Source organism: Muntiacus reevesi, chromosome 17 (assembly GCF_963930625.1).
Source record: "Muntiacus reevesi chromosome 17, mMunRee1.1, whole genome shotgun sequence".
In the NCBI taxonomy this organism is placed as follows: Eukaryota; Metazoa; Chordata; class Mammalia; order Artiodactyla; family Cervidae; genus Muntiacus; species Muntiacus reevesi.
Genome location: NC_089265.1, coordinates 36,095,357 through 36,113,010, shown reverse-complemented (window position 1 = coordinate 36,113,010; position 17,654 = coordinate 36,095,357). Strand labels below are relative to the sequence as shown.

The following is a 17,654-nucleotide window of genomic DNA, read 5'->3' as shown; positions in this document are numbered from 1 at the left end:
CTAGGTCTTTGTTAATGGATTCTTGCATTTTCTCCATTTTGCTTTCAATGTTTTTGATCAATTACTATCATTATTCTGAATTCTTTTTCAGGTAGTTTGCCTATTCCCTCTTCATTTATTTGGACTTCTGTGTTTCTAGTTTGTTGCTTCATTCGTGTAGTATTTCTCTGCTTTTTCATTATTAGTTAGTATTTTAACTTCTTGTGTTTGCGGTCTCCTTTTCCCAGGCTTCAAGGTTGAATTCTTTCTTCCTTTTGGTTTCTGCCTTCTAAATTTGGTCCAGTGGTTTGTGTAAGCTTCTTATAGGGTGAGATTTGTGCTGAGTTTTTGTTTTTTGCTTGTTTTCCCTCTGATGGGGAAGGCTGAGTGAGGTGGTAATCCTGTCTGCTGATGACTGGGTTTGTATTTTTGTTTTGTTTGCTGTTTAGATGAGGTGTCCTGCACAGGGTGCTGCTATTGGTGGTTGGGTGATGCTGGGTCTTGTATTATGGTGGTTTCCTTTGTGTGAGTTCTCACTATTTGATACCCCCTAGGGTTAGTTCTCTGGTAGTCTAGGGTCTTGGATTCAGTGCTCCCACTCCAAAGGCTCAGAGCTTGATCTCGAGTTTTTCATGGGTCTATATATTCTTTTCTGCTGGTCAGGTACTCCTGTTTGCTCTCAGCGGGTGTTCTGCATGCACTTCTTTGTGTGAATGTGTATTCCTGATGTATCTTGTGCTGTGAACTGGGACAGCAATCACATCTCTTAGGGGTTTAGTTTTCTTCCAGACCTCTTCATAACACTGGGGAAGGCAAATTTTTCTAATTAGGACACTGAAAACACCATCTCTCAGAGTTCACTGGCTTCCTGGATGCTCAGCAGCAATTCTTATCTTTTGCTTGAGTGTCAGAAGCTTTAAAATAGAAAGTTCAGACAAAGCAAGACATATTTTTAGAACTTACATTTAATCTTCATAATATTGCTAGATAGTACTACCTAGCAGTTGACTTCCATTCTTAAAGAAGCTTTTTCCTTAAATGTTTTTATTTTTAAAGCAGGTCTGGTACCTTTATCTTCCACCAATGCAAAGATTTGCTATATCAACTACCACTTTGGGTTGCCTTCTCTTGGCCCTTAATTTTATTTTTTTGCCTACACTGTTGCTGTAGAAATCCCTTTTGGTCTTAAATTTTAGAGATTAGATTCCTTATTTCCCCACTACTATAAATATCTGGCTCACCCTTTCAGAAGCTCCTCTTGTTATTCCTCAGTTTTCCATGTCTGCCTTCAAATGAAGTCTACTACCTCCAGGATCAATTCCAGAAGTATTTAGTGGCATCCCTTTGCACTGGGAATGGAAGTTAGGTACACTTTCACTGACTTTAAAGATATATATATATATATCTGTGGTACCTGGAGGAAACTCTTCTTATCAGTGTTTTATGAAGTTAAGAAATGCACCACACCCAAATTAGGCTACTACTTTAGGAACTGAAAGATAAATATTGCATTATTATTGCATATAATCTAATGCTTTTCCTGTCTAAAATCTGATGTTTCTCTTAAAAAAAACACACACACATCAAATCATCTGATAGAATTTCGGATGCTGCCCAAAGAACCCTATCCTTGTTAGGATTTGGAATTATAATAATTCACAAATAATAAGTCATCTTAGGCTCTGGAATCTGGGCACTATTCCCAGAATCAATGGTGATTTTAATGGGCAAACTCTTATCTTTGATTAAACAATTGTTTTGGTTGAATTGCTGCCAATTCCAGATTGGTGTTCACACTTGTTAGTATGTATTTGCAGAAACTAGGCAAGATCCAGAAATAACACTTCCAAGCATACATACAAACAGATACAATTACTATCATTTTATAAACAAACAGGAATAATAGAGTTTGATATATCTTCATTGTCTACCCTTGCAAGTTGTCTTCCTTTGTGGATCTAGGTATAAACTTTTTTGGCAGTGCAATTTCTGGTAATATTTATTTTCACAAGTTTTCTGACACATAGATTAATTTTATAATCATAAAAAGCTTATCATAGCATATTTCTAAATGAAAACAATTATAAAATAGTAGCAGATAATGGGTATTTAAAAATATATGTGTATAAAAACACTAAGATAGATAACAGAATGTAAAATAATTCCACTCGAGTAAGGGAATTATAAATTCTATTCATTATTTCTTAAAGTTCTTATAATGAAAACATTATTTTTGTAAAATGAACTTATGTTAAGGGAAGTGGGAGTTCTGGCATGCATTACCAGGAAGGGCGTCATACCTCATGATCTCAACTAGTTTGACCTGTGGCCATGTGGCTAGTTTCCATCCTAGTTTTTCTTCTCATTGTTTCACCCCTTCCCACAACATATCTAAATCTGCTCTTTTTTCTTCTTAGCTCTGAAATCTCCCAGAAATGGTTCAGGCTACCCTCACAGTCAAGGTGAGAGATGTGGAACAACACTAAGGCAGTGGCATGAGAGGTGGAGAGAGAGGCTGGGCTGGATTGTGGGGATCTTTCTAAGGTGGAAGATTTTAGACTCTGGTGGTGAAGGAGAGGAAAGAGCAGTGATTTCTAATCTGGACAGCTGGCTGGATGGTGGTGGGAATACAGGAAAGGTGCAAGTGTAGACAAGCTGAGTTTGCACAGCCACAGTTCTGGGGGTGATATCCAATAGGTGGTTAGGTATGTGGATGCTGAAAGTTCAAGGTCTTGATTTGGGCATGATGAATGCAGGGGTGAGTGGTACTGAAGTCATGGAGTGGGTAAAATCAGCCACAAATGACAGAAAAGAGTAAATCAGGTTGATAGAATCTTGGGGATTCTCCCTTTAAGAGGTAAGGAGAACTCTTTAAAAGGGATGGTAGGCAGTAACCAGACTTCAGTGGCTGAAATAAATGAGTTAGAAGAGTAGAAGCAGAAAATATTTAGATATCTCTACCACTTGGTGGTAGAAGAGGCCACAAACTGATGGTCTACCAGGCTTCTGTAAAATACTGAACTTGTTGTCAGGATTTAAATTAAGTAAATTTATCATAAATCTGGATTTCTGGCTTTCTTCAAGAAATAAGGAGATTCAACAACACTGGACAGCTATTTCTGTGTGGCAATAACCAGCAGGAATAATATACAAGCTACTTCATAGTTCTTAGGTATAAACTTTTTAGAAAGCAAAGCAAGGCACGTCTAAAATAGTGAACTGAAGCAAAACAGATGAGACTTAATCTTCAGTTTTGAATGCTGATTTTATGACCTAGTGACTCAGGTATATTCACACTCTGTGGTTTGACACCTGCTTTTACCTTGTGTATTTCTCAGCAAAGCCTTTGTCCAGGCTGAAATTTTGCTCCCATTCCTTGTTCCCCTGCCACTAATGTAATGCTATGCCAGAAATATTTTCTGTGATTCAGTTTTAATCGCATCTTCTAAAACCTTTCTCACTCTTCCCTCACACTGTCCTACAAGCTAGAAGAAAACAAAGCAAGGCTACATGCTCTTATCCCCATCCAAAAAAGTGAGCAGTTTCCTTGATTCCTAGAGATGGGACATTGTACTGTGGAAGAAGTTGTTCAAATATTTATCAAATTCTGTAAGTGAGACAAAACGACAGCATCAAAAAGTTACCTGATAAGATGAAGTCTTCCCTGTGCTTTCTTCACTTTGTTTTTCTTTGCTGCTGCTGCTTAAATTTTTAAGAAACAGCATCAGGTTATAGAGGAAAGAGCAGTCATAGCTATGGCTCTGTGAGGTGGGGACCTGAGTTCTGGTCCTCCACCATGTACTCACTCCCTAGCTGTGTGACCTTGAAGAAGACTAGCTTTGAGTGTTGCTTCCCTCATCTGTAAAATAAGGAATTTTAAACCAATCCTGCAGTTTTTAATGGTACTCAGCAGACTGAAAAATGTGCTTTAGTGGTTCTACAAATATCTGATGCTCATTTCATGGGTTCTGGACTACATAAGTTCTAAGACCACATACCCATCCATAAATCCAATAAAAAATTCCTTTCTTCTAATCAAATTTGTTTCATTGTTTTTAGTGACTGACATTACAATCTTCTTTTTAAAAATGTTCTGCAGTTTCATAATTAATATGTCAAGATGTATATTTCTTTCTTTTGTTTTTTAAACCTACACTGGGATTTTTAGATCTCAGGATTGGAGTCTCTCAATAATTCTGGAAAGTTCTCAGCCTTTATTTCTTCAAATATTGTTTCTTTCTTATTCTACTGCCTCCTAAAATTCCAACTAGATACACATTAGACTGTTTCATCCTGTTCTTTCAGTTTCTTACCTCCTTTTTTATATACATTTTTATCTTTAAGTATTCCTAGACTGTATTCCAGGGAATATTTTCAGGTATATTTTCTAGTTTATTGACTCTTCATTTGTGTCTAATCTGTTTAATCAATACATGGAGCTATAATTTCAACAATATGTTTTTCATTGCTAGATACTCTATTTGGATCTTTTTCATATCCATTTGTTCTTTGTTCATGTCTTAAATCTTTTTAGAACACTACCTAAACATATTAAAATCAGTTGTTTTATATGTCATTTCTGATTGTTCTTATATATAAAGTCTTTGCAAGTTGGTTTCTGCTGTCTGTTCCCTTTTGGGGCTCTCAACATGGTGCCTACTATTCTTATTTGCTTAACAAATGTTAGCTGCAAATTACTAATTCATCTGGGAAATTTTTTTGTGTAAATGTTTTGCAGCTTGGGATGCAGCTCACAAGATTCATCAAGAAAAGATCTGAGTTTGCCTTTCCAATATGACTTGGGATACTAGCAACCTACAACCATTTTATATTTAATTCTCTATTTCAGGCTTTTGGAAGCACACAGGTAGTGAGTATGATTTCAGGCTGCAAAGACTTGTGAGGGCTGACTTTTCATGTTGCAATTGCTGTTCAGTTGGTGGGTTGTGTCCAACTCTTTGCAACTCTAAAGTCTGCAGCATGCCAGGCTTTATTGTCCTTCACAATTTCCCTGAGTTTGCTCAAACTTATGTCCACTGAGTCAGTAATGCTACCTAGCCATCTCATCCTCTGTCACTCTCTTCTCTTCCTGCCCTCAATCTTTCCCAGTATCAGGGTCTTTTCCAATGAGTTGTCTCTTTGCATCAGGTGGCCAAGTATTGGAACTTCAGCTTCAGCCTCAGTCCTTCTAATGAATATTAAGGGTTGATTTCCTTTAGGATTGACTGATTTGATCTTCCTGCTGTCCAAGGGACTCTCGAGAGTCTTCTCCAGCACCACAATTCAAAAGCATCAATTCTTCAGCACTCAGCCTTCTTTATGGTCCAAATCTCACATCTGTTCATGACTACTAGAAAAATATAGCTCTGACTATAAGAACCTTTGTCAGTAAAGTAATGTCTCTGCTTTTTAATATACTGTCTAGGTTTATCATAGCTTCCCTTCCAAGAAACAAGTGTCTTTTAAATTTCATGCCTGCAGTACCATCCACAGTGAGTTTGGAGCCTGAGGAAATAAAGTCTGTCACTATTTCCATTGTTTCCCCATTTGTCATGAAGTGATGGGACCAGATGCCATGATCTTAGTTTCTTGAAAGCTGAGCTTTAAGCCAGCTTTTTCACTCTCTTCTTTCACCCTCATCAGGAGGCTCTTTCATTCCTTTTTGCTTCCTGCCATTAGAGTGGTAGCATTTGCAAATCTGAGGTTGTTGATATTTCTCCTGGCAATCTTGATTCCAGCTTGTGAGTCATCCAGCCTGGAATTTAACATGAAGTACTCTGCATATAAGTTAAATAAGCAGGGTGACAATATACAGCCTTGATGTACTACTCTTTCCCCAAATTTGAACCAGTCTGTTGTTCTATGTACAGTTCTAGCTGTGGCTTCTTGACCTGCATACAGATTTCTCAGGAGGTAGGCAAGATCTAGTATTCCCATCTCTTTAAGAATTTTCCACAGTTTGTTGTGACTCACACAGACAAAGACATTAGCACAGTCAATGAAGCAGAAGGAGATGTTTTTCTAGAATTCCCTTGTTTTTTCTATGATTCAACAGATTGGCTATTGGCAATTTGATCTCTGGTTCCTCTGCCTTCTCGAAATCCAGCTTGTACATCTGAAAGTTCTCAGTTCAGGTACAGTTGAAACTTAACTTGAAAGATTTTGAGTATTACCTTGCTAGCATATGAAATGAGTGCAATTGTTTGGTAGTTTGAATATTATTTGGCATTACTTTTCTTGAGGACTGGAATGAAAAGTGACCTTTTCCAGTCCTGTGGCCACTGCTGAGTTTTCCAAATTGTTAGCATATATTGAGTGCAGCACTTTAACAGCATCATCTTTTAGGATTTTAAACAGCTCAGCTGGAATCCTATCACCTCCACTAGCTTTTTTCACAGTAAAGCTTCCTGCGGCCCACTTGACTTCATACTCCAGGATGTCTGGCTCTAGGTGAGTGATCATACCACTGTGGTTATCTGGTCATTAAGATTTTTTCAGTATAGTTTTTCTGTGTATCCTTGCCACCTCTTCTTAATCTCTTCTGCTTCTGTTAGGTCCTTGCCATTTCTGCCCTTTATTGTGCCCATCTTTGCATGAAATGTTCCCTTAGTATCTCCAATTAAAGAGATCTCTAGGCTTTTTCATTCTATTGTTTTCCCCTATTTATTTGCATTGTTCACTTGAGAAGGTTTCTTATCTCTTCTTGCTATTCTATGGATCTCTGCATTCAGTTGGGTATAGCATTCCTTTTCTCCTTTGCTTTTTACTTCTCTTCTTTTCTCAGCTATATGTAAGGCCTCCTCAGACAACCACTTTGCCTTCTTCGATTTCTTTTTCTTTGGGATGGTTTTGGTCACCACCTCCTGTACGATGTTAGGAACCTCTGTCCATAGTTCTTCAGACATTCTGTCTACCAGCTCTAATTCCTTGAATCTATTTGTCACATATGTGAGGCATGAGGTGGGGCATGAATAATTCAAAATGTTGATCACACTAAAACCACAGAGCCAGAGACTAAACATAAAGTCAGCTTCTTTAAATGCTTTAGAACAAGCACTGACCCAAGAACAAGAAGACCTGGGTTCTATCAGGTTGAGTCATATAAAAGTGTTATTTTTATAGGTCAAAATTCAGTAGTGCCAGTTTCATAGTGCTCAACCCACAGTTCTTGCTATACCACTCTGTGGTGATCTTTGGGATTTGGATAGGCTTCCACATCTGTCCAGCTGGTGATGCCTGCCTTGCCTAGTTTGTAGGGTTTTTGAAAGGACCTATACAAATTATACAACATTTTATTGAGTGTCTGCTTATGAGTAGTTGCTTGGAAAACAAAAGATGACTAAGGTATAATGTTCATTCCCAAGGAGCTAACAGTCAATGGAAGAAACAAAGAGAAACACGTTGGATACGATAAGCAAGTGAGGAATGAAGCAATAAATTCTGTTGATTGGTAGACAAAATCATTTCAATTGAGCTGTAAAGGTTAAATAGAAGTTTCCCATGTGAAGGGGAAGAGGCAAGTTTAGCAAGAGGAACAAGTTGAACAAGGTATGCAGGTGTGAAAGCACATGGTAACTTGAGGAACAGTAAATCGTCCAGTGGGTCTAAAATGTACAGGGTAATGAGGAAGTGGGTGTGTGAGGCCAGAAAGTTGGAAGGAGTGAGTCGCACCAGGGTATAAAAATGATTGGATAAGATGCATCCAGAGGAACTGTAAGAAAACATAGAGCGTTTTACAAATGCTGTAGTTTACCTTGAATACATAAAAGAAAGTTTCCCTGAAAACTCACATCATTCCTCCCCTTTACTCACAAAAGGTTTGACTTGAGTCATAGATTGATTTGCCAGATTTCTTAACAGAGTGTTTCCTCTCCCTAGGAGGCATGTAGAAACTTTCAGAGTGGTGGGGAGTGGAGAACAGGAAGTGATTCAGTTTCAGTGCTCATTGTTGCCACCTTCTTCCATATCAGTTAGTCTGATCTCCCCAAGAAAGAATTAAAGCCACCACAACCAACCGAGGAGAAGGTCAGTGTACACACACTTCCCTCTTATCTTTTCCCTTCTGCTTCTCTGTAAAATCTCTCAGAATTAAGTCATTCAGTGTTGCCAAGCTTAGTCATATTTTCCATTTCCCCTCTCTCCTACCAGCCAGGATCAATTTTGGGGTGCTGACTTCTTTCAATAATTTTCTGGTACCCAGCAATGGGTTAGTATAATTCCACCATACCCTCAGAGTTCCTCTGCACAAACAAGAACATGCAAGCCTGACAACACAGTGAATGGAATTGAAGGCCCAGGAATTCAATTTCACCTTATTCTACCAATGGCTCCCATGGAATAAGAGAAAGAACCAAATGGATTTGATTTCAAATTCTGCCTTTGCTACTTACTGACTATGTGGCCTTTTGCAAGACAGTTAATCACTCTGAGTTTCTATTTCCTCACTTCTAAAATGGAGGAAACCATATCAAATACTGGTGATATGGTGACTATTATAAACAATATATGTAAAACATCTGATCCACAGAAGATGCCCACGATACTGTAACTGTTATCACCATTAGTGTCATTGCCACCACCATCATTATTAAGAGTCTGAACTAATGGAGACTCCCTGCTGGTTTTATTCCTTCTCTCTTACTGTGCTCCATCTGTTCCTCACATAGCAGGCAGAGCCCTCTTTATAAAAAACCCAGTCATATTCCACATTACTTAAAACCCTTCTTTGGCTTCCCATTGCCCTTTGAATGAAATCCAACTCCTTCCCCTAGCCTCCAGGGCCCAGCCCTCCTTGGTTTCTTCCTCCTTTCTTCTCCAACCCCATTACATTATACTCTCCCAATTGCCCAATCTGCTCCAGCCACACTGGCACTCTTAGTTCCCTAAAAACTGCAAGTTCTATCAGGGCCTTTGCCCCTGGAGTTTTCTCTATCCAGAAGGCATCCTCTGACCCTCTCGGCCATATGTTCTTCACACCCTTTGGGCACAGCTTAAATGCCATCTTCTCTGACCACACTATCTTAGTACCATTCTAGTCCTTAAACTTCCTCATCAATCTAATTCTTATTTATCATATTCATAAATGATTTATTTGTATGGTTATTTTCTCAAAATATATCTCCCCCCAAAAGAATAAACTCCAGGAGGGCAGGAAGAAGTTTGCTTTATTCACTACTGTATCCCTAGCACCTAGCTGAGCACTAGAAAAGTGTTTGATTTATTATTGTTATTCTTAGCACCTGTACAGATACAAATCCACACCACTTGTGAACTTGGGACCTCAGAGAGGTTGGGATTTCTCTATAATGATTACCAGCTATATTTCTTTTCAAAGCATTTAACCACTTCCTAGGACATCAAAGATTAAACTTTCTATTTTCTGTATCATCCAAATTTTCCATAATGAACATATATTTTTAATAAAAATTTCTCATAAACTCTGCATTTTAACAAGACTCCTCACTCCAATCTGATTAAATTCTTTTATTTTAAAAGAAAAATCCACAAAGAGGAAAGAAAAACCAGCAGCCAATTAACACTCTTAAAGGTATCAATATTTTGGAAGAGAGAAATTGCTAATCAAACAGCATCACCTGAAATATAAGAGACATTTACCAATTCAATAAACAATTTTCTATTTGATCAAATGTAGATTATATGACAAAGTAAAATGAAAACTGTTGTGCAGTGTCCCATGGACTAACGCTGATGGAATACATAGTCGCTGGCAACTAATGGGCCCTCAGTATTTGTGGAATGTAGGTTTCTGGAAGCCTTCTCCAGCCAAAGAAGCAATCATTACACATGACAACTTTGGAAATAATAATATCGCCTACATTTTTGTTGTTGTTGCTCAGAAATGAGTTACCAACTAATGAATTTCTATTTAAGATACTATTCCTTGATTAAAATCTCATTTCAGGTTTGTATTTTACTTTTTGTGATTTAGTGTTAGTCGCTCAGTCATATCTGACTCTCAGTGACCCCATGGACTATATAGCCTGGCAGGCTCCTCTGTCCATGAAATTCTCCAGGGAAGAATACTGGAATGGGTGGCGATTTCCTTCTCCAGGGTTTAGTAATTTAAATGTATGTCATTTCCTCTGGAATGTTCCTTTTCACTACACGTACACTCTTACCCTCTTCTTCCTCCTTCTTTCTTAAAAAGTTCCTTCTCTTTCCTTGTATTGTCTAAAATATGGCTTTCCCCTGGTGACCCCACTATTCTTAAACCCACTCTCCTTCACTGTGTGCCCATTTCCCAGCACTAATACAGGAAGCGGCACATTTCTCATTTTCTACTACCCTTGGTAACCTCAACCCTGGGCCCAACTACTTATGTTAATGTCTTTCCATTCTGGTTACCAGGGATCCCAACATATTTTCTGTTTGAGTTGCCTCCTCTATCATCACCCTCAGTTGACTTCATTGCCTGTTTTAATGATTCTTTAGTCCTCTACAGGGCTTTGCTGGTGGCTCAGATAATAAAGAATGCGCCTGCAATGCACAGCTCACTCACAAAGCCTCATCCTAACCACCAATATCATCAGAACATCTCCACCTCCAAGACAGGAGCACTGGAATTCACCTGTTTATGATATAAAACAAGCTTCTGTATTTTTACTTTTCCCACTCCCATTTTTAAAACCTTTAGAAATTGTGCTAAAATGTAACAATAAATATAATATATCTGATCTTCATTTAAATCATTTTAAGTGAATATGAAATACACTGACATTAGTGAGCAAGCATCATAATCCAGTTCCAAAACTTTTTTCATCTTCCAGAAATGAAGCTTGATGATCCATGAACAGTATTACCCCATTCCCTAGTTAAGTCTTTTAAGCATATTTATATTTCCCTTAATCACTGTAAAGCTTCTCACAACCTACTTTATGAAGAAGAATCAGGCCATTTTCCACGATCCTCAAGTTCATGTTCCTAGACCTGACATTTCACATCTCCCCCATTCTCTCACTTTTCCTCCTCTCCTATACAAAGAAATATGCTTCCTCCTTTTCAAACCTTCCACTAGTATTCTCTCCCCCTCTCTCTTCTCTGTCTCCTCTGGGACTTTGATATAGAAAACTATTTATATAGTTTTGATATAGAAAACTATATCAATTTTCTCTTTCTCATTCACTACTTTCTCTCTACTTTGAAACACACCTAAGAGTTTCATATTCTAATAAAAAATTAAAAAAATACTAACATGTTTTAAGTTTTACTATGTTCTAGCTATTATGCTAAGTGCTTAAAATGTACCTCCTTATATAATTCTCATAAAAAAACCCATGAGTTCAAAATATTATAAGAAAAAGTGTTATTATGAGGAAACTGAAGCTTTAGAGACATCAAGTAACATGCCCTAGACTTCTCACCTAACTAGTTAGCAGCATCCTCCCTTCTACATGCTGCTGTCAAGATACCATTCTCTCTGTGTTTCCCTTCCATTACTATACTCTTAAAAAAGTCTTTCTCCTTTCTTCTTCACACTGCAGCACACTGCACTTTCCTACCATGCTTAAAGGACTCTCTCCAAGGCCTCTAATCTGCCAGTTCTCTGCACTGCTCACTACTGCTCATCAAATGTTCCTTTTTGAGAGGATCTGCTTTCTTAGCCTTCATAATATGACCTGTTTTTTCCCCTTCTCTTTCTGATCTTCTTTGCTAACTCCTTTTCTTCTCTTGCCCCTTAAATGTAAGAGTCTCCACAGTTCCATCCAGACACAGCTTTCCCTTCCTGCTCCACACTCAGCTGAGCCAATCTCACCTTGCTCCCACATAATCAATAGTTATGCTTTCACAAATGAACAAATCCACATGGCTAAGTCTGGCCTTCTCAACCCACAACCCAGCTCCAGCTCCCTGCTGAAATGTCCATATAATTGTTCCTTAAGTTTGAGATACCATTTGCCCCATATTACTCATTGCTTGTTCCTGTCAATGAACTCCCCACCTGAGTTTCCTACCCAGAACCACTGGCACCAATTTCACTTCCTTTTGCCTTCCCGTCCCCTGTCCAGAGCTGATATACCCACATCCAAAAAGAGCTATGGAGGCTCTGTGGCAGACACAACACTGAACTGCGAATGAACTTTGGTTCTAATCCTGACTCAGCCGCTAAAGAGCTATGCTACAATAGAGGTAGGACCAGGGATCTGGAGCCCTTTCTCACTCTAACATTCACTCTTATGAACTATGCCTGCAGCACTAATCACCTTCATACCCTCCTGACTAGTCTCACTGACACTGCCCTAGCTCCATCCTCTCTGCTTTTTGCCTGGGTTATTTAATTGGCCTCCTAACTGGCATTCTTTCCTTTCTTCTAGTCCTTCATACAGCCATAAAATTACATTCATAAAACACATCTTTGATATTTCTCACTTGCTTAAAAAACTTATAAAAGATTCCTGTTAGCTACAAAGTAAAAGTCAAACTCCTTACCATTATATTCACAGCTCCCTGCATTCTATTCCCCACATAACATATGAAGCCTCACTTTATCTAAATTGGATTACAAAGGTGTTTGGGATAAGCATTTGGGGGAAAAAAAATCCCTAAATTACTCTTTATACTAGACATAATAAGGGATTAAAGATTTAAATATTAAATAGTAAAGAATAAAACTTTTAGAAAGTGGCATGATAAATTAATTTATAATCTTTGAGGAGAGGGCGTCTTCAAAGCAGGACACAATATCCAGAAGTTATAGAAGGAAAAGTTGGTTAAAATTTACCTCGTAACATGGGTGTACCTATGCCTGATTCTTGCTGATGTTTGACAGAAAACCACAAAATTCTGTAAAGCAATTATCCTTCAATTAGAAAATAAATAAAGTGGTAACAAAATCAATCAAACATGAGTAAACCTATGGCTGATCATGTTGATGTTTGCTAGAAGCCAGTGCAACACTGTAAAGCAATTATCCTTCAATTAAAAATAAATAAATTTTTAAAATATCTTTAAAAAGTTTACCACATAATACTTGAAAACTTATGTCAAAAAAATTTTAAATGCAATTAACAAATAGTAATCGGTACTGGGGAAATTTTTTCACAGACAACAATTTCACCTCTTAATTTACAAAGAATTTGTATGTCATTAATTTATAGACACTGACAACAAATTTTTTTTTAAAAAAGTTAAATCTCACTAAATAATTAAACAAAATTCAAAACCATGAGTTATTTCCCATTCTTTAGAAAGCAAACATTGTAAAGACCATTACAGTATACTAACACATATATATGGAATTTAGAAAGATGGTAATGATAATCCTATATGCAAAACAGAAAAAGAGACACAGATGTACAGAACAGACTTTTGGACTCTGTGGGAGAAGGTAAGTGTGGGATGTTTCGAGAGATCAGCATCGAAACATGTATATTATCTAGGGTGAAACAGATCACCAGCCCAGGCTGGATGCATGAGACAAGTGCTCGGGCCTGGTGCACTGGGAAAACCCAGAAGGATCGGGTAGAGAGGGAGGTGGGAGGGGGGATCGGGATGGGGAATCATGTAAATCCATGGCTGATTCATGTCAATGTATGACAAAAACCACTACAATATTGTAAAGTAATTAGCCTTCAACTAATAAAAATAAATGAAAAAAAAAGAAAGCAAACATTTTAAAGGTGATGACCTCCCCTACCCCCACCGGACCCCTGATGCTAAAGCAATGGAGAAGGGGCATTCACTTGAATTGCTGAAATTATAAATCAGTACAAACTTTTTGAAGTGAGTTGGATAACATCTATCAAAATATAAGGTGCTTATACAGTTTGATCCAGAAATCTTGCTACAAGGAATGTATGCTACCAATGAACTTACAAAGGCTTACCAGAATCACAACACACAAACACACACACACAGACCTGTCAGTTGCAACACTGGTTATAGCAGAAAAGAAGAAAAGGGAAAAACTGGAAACAGTTAAAGAATTAATCAATACAAGAGTGCTTATATTATATTTATATGATTATATATATTTGTAATGCTTCCTGTAAAAAAAATTATTCTGACATGTAGAAACGTTATGTTTATGCTTATGATTCATGTTAACTGTGTAATGAAAAAAGCTTACAAAATAACATTAGCAGTATGATTCTACTTTTTATTTAAAAATAGATATATATATAATACTTCTTCGCTGGAAAAAAGAATGTTAGGATCTACAGTATATATGCTTTCCTGTCACTTACACATTTTCTAAGTGTACATATATCATTTTTATAACTAGAAAAAGATTACTTAAAAAGTTTTCAACTTTCTGTAGGAAAGAGAAAGGCAATTAAATAATCTGGGTCCTTATATGCTCTATAGTGAGTAATAAGTGTGTAGAGTACAAATGATAGAGGTTTTATAAAAGTTAATGACTGAGTATAACTCATTGAAAGTGCTCTGGCTAAAATAATCTAAAAGCTCTGTTTAGGATTTGGTTGTGGGAATGTGTCACAGTCTTTGTAGACCGGGACCTGGGGACTGGAGTGGATGAGAAGAGGGAGGCAGGGGACCCAAGTCTCAAGTGAAACAAGGGTGCTTTATTTGCAGAAACGCATGTTTATGTATCTTCATTCAAGGCAGCTTTAGGCAGTAAAAAAATTGAGCAAAAACAAAGCCAAGCAAATAACAATCTTTAATGGGCCAGAAAGCATTCCATATCCTGAGTAAGAGGGCTATAACTGATTAGATTACCTTTAAGTAAAAGGTCACCAAAGGGAGTCACTGAAAGGAATCCAAGCAGGTGCCCTTTCTCACGATCTCAGTCCTGAGAACTGCGTGCAGCTCTGCTCATTCCTATTTTCCAGGAACTGAAAAGGAATAGAGAGTCCTTGAGAAATGGCACACCAAAGAAGAGAATAACATATTGGATCCCTTAAAGTTGAACGTCCCCTGACAATTCCCCTTTTTAAATTTTTTCATAATTGGGGGTGACTGTAGATACTTTTGTTTGTTTAGTTTGAACAATTTTAGTTGAAAGGCATCAGTATACTACAAATATAATCACTAGGACAACTATCAGCATTATAGTTTCAGATCCAGTACGATGTGTGATGTTTTGAAACCAGCCTCGAGGGTCCAGGCCAGATAATTGATCAATTAGCTGTTCAGCTAAGGTTTCCAAATTGTTGGAAGAGAGTAAACTCTTAGAGAAAGTTTCAAAAATTTCCTTTTGCAACAACTGTACATTTAAGGAAGTGTTATTATGTATATTTTGCAGATGAAATTTGATTTGTTCCCAATAGTAAGCATTATGGTTGAAACGAAATGGAGTGATACAAAATTGAGTAGAATTCCAATCATAATTTAATAATATTTGCTTTTGTAAATCTATTAACTGATCTCCAACCCATTGGATGGCTGTTTTTAATCTCTGAATTTTATCTTGAACTTTTTCATCTATCTGAACCTGAGTGACCCATATAGTATGAGCATTTTTAGTCCAATTCTGAATAAAGTTCTGTGTTTGAACTGAAGTTTGTAAAGCAATGTCTGTGACAGCAGCAATGGTGAAAACGGCTATTAATCTCAAAATGTCAAGAATTAGCCATCCAATGAATCATTTAGATCGTCGGAGTAATTTATTGAGTAACCAGGAGGCAAGTTCCGTCATGGGACCCTCTTCCCAGGGTCGTTGGAGATCTACTGGCAACCATAGACTACGTCGAGATCGAAGAATCAAAAGGGATTTGCTTTTTAGAGAAATAGAGGAATTAAGACAAGTATACAATTTGTATCTATACAAGTCACAGAACATAAAGTCTTATTAAATTGTAAGTTTCCTATGGCTATAACAAAAGGAAGGGGAACACAAGCTTGTATAAAATATGAATGATTATAACGGAAGGAATAGTTACTATGATTACAACTTGTCTCTGAAATATCTAGTCCAAGTTTCAAGTTTTTCAGTACTTGCAGCAAGTCTCCAGATGTCCCATTGTTTAGGCCCAGTCTGTTTATTGAGGACAATTCAAGGGAGAGGAGGTGCCATTCCGCCATCAAGCCAGCCAAGGAGTCCTTTGTCATGGAAGTGTTTCATCGAACTGTTGGTAACCCTGTATGTTACTTGAGTAACATAATCATATACAGTACTGTTACTATCATCTGAGCAGTTAGATAACCACATACCATAGGGTCTCCAATCAACAATGGGGTAATTGGCCACAAACATTAATTTACCTGATTTAGCTTGACATCTATCCCAATAAACAGGAGTATATTTAAAGTCCTTATAAGTAAACCCTTACATTCCAACTTTTGTCCTTTTCCTAGAGTTCTGGTAGTATTGACTTGGTTCTCATAAAAGGACAGGGCAGTAAAGAGTCCAAGCAATGTGTGGAAATTCTTTTTTGGAGGCAGGATGAAAGCCCACGTTTGTTGACAAACACTAATACATAATTCTGCTGGGCCCATGCATAAAGGAAGAATTTAATAGCCTAGAGAAATGTTAATTAGTCTTCTTTCTCAGGATGAGAGGGCCCCTCCAAGTTCCAAGGAGGAGGCATATGTACTGAGTCATTAGTGGATATGATCGGTCCTATGTCTGTCCATTTTATAGCCTGCAATAAAGGGGACTTAGGTATATAAGCCCAATAAGGGTGATTAATCAAGTCAGCCTGAGCGGGAGAAGCAAAAGCAAGCAACGCAAGCATAGCAACTAAAATATTTTCAGGATTTCAAGGCATTCCCTGCTGAGAAACCAGATTTTCAGCTTGATTAGTAAGGGTTTTTATCTGTCCCCAAGTTGGGAGATCATAAAGTCGATGATGTCAAATGCGGCATTTCTTGGAAATTTTTAAAGCGCCATGGCTTGTACTGAAAACTTGTACAAACAAACATGGCTTGTACTGGGGATTTTGCTGTTTCTTCTCTATCTTGAATGCTGGTGGCTCCCCTGGGGTGGATCTTCTGAAGAGGGAGTCAACTGATTTAATTGGATCCATCTGGAGAAATACAAGCATACCCCTTTCCCCTGTAATATTAATTTTCCAGATTTCCATTGTTTAGTCAACCCGTCTTGATACCAAATGGGCAGAGGAAGGGAGGTGTCCTTCAATGCCTCAAAATGTTTTTCTGCTTTTGTCAAAATATCTCCTTGTGGTACGTTTAAAAAACTTAAAACAAATACAGCTGTATTAACAATAGTTATAGGATTAAAGAATATATTGTGTTGGACTCTAGTAAAATCTGCTCTGGATAAGGAAGATAGAAGTGTTCCTGTGTATTCCCCCTTTTTAAATTTTTTATTTGTTGTTTCAGTGTGTGATGGGCTCATTCAAATGTGCTCATTCAAATCCACAGCACAATCCTGTGCTTGTGGATTATAAGGAATATCTGTAATATGTTTAATAGAAAATGATTGTAAAAATTGTTTGAATTGTTTAGAAATATAGGCAGGGCCATTGTCTGTTTTTATAGAACTGCTGCTGCTGCTGCTAAGTCGCTTCAGTTGTGTCCGACTCTGTGCGACCCCATAGACGGCAGCCCACCAGGCTCCACCGTCCCTGGGATTCTCCAGGCAAGAACACTGGAGTGGGTTGTCATTTCCTTCCCCAATGCTTGAAAGTGAAAAGTGAAAGTGAAGTCACTCAGTCATGTCAGACTCTTAGCGACCCCATGGACTGTAGTCTACCAGGTTCCTCTGTCCATAGGATTTTCCAGGCAAGAGTACT

The 17,654-nt window shown here is 37.8% G+C and overlaps 1 protein-coding gene across 4 annotated transcripts in view; it reads left to right on the top strand.

The window, feature by feature from the left end:
- Positions 1-17,654, top strand: part of IL33 (interleukin 33) — a 58,980-nt gene that overhangs the window by 15,390 nt on the left and 25,936 nt on the right. The window contains exon 2 of one of the 4 annotated variants that reach the window (XM_065907918.1): positions 12,006-12,126. The exons of 2 other annotated variants lie outside the window; for them this stretch is intronic. The gene's annotated coding sequence lies outside the window, so the exon portion shown is untranslated. Of the gene's footprint in view, positions 1-2,418; positions 2,442-12,005; positions 12,127-17,654 lie in introns of those variants that run through there. One more of the 4 variants, XM_065907919.1, reaches the window with a different exon arrangement.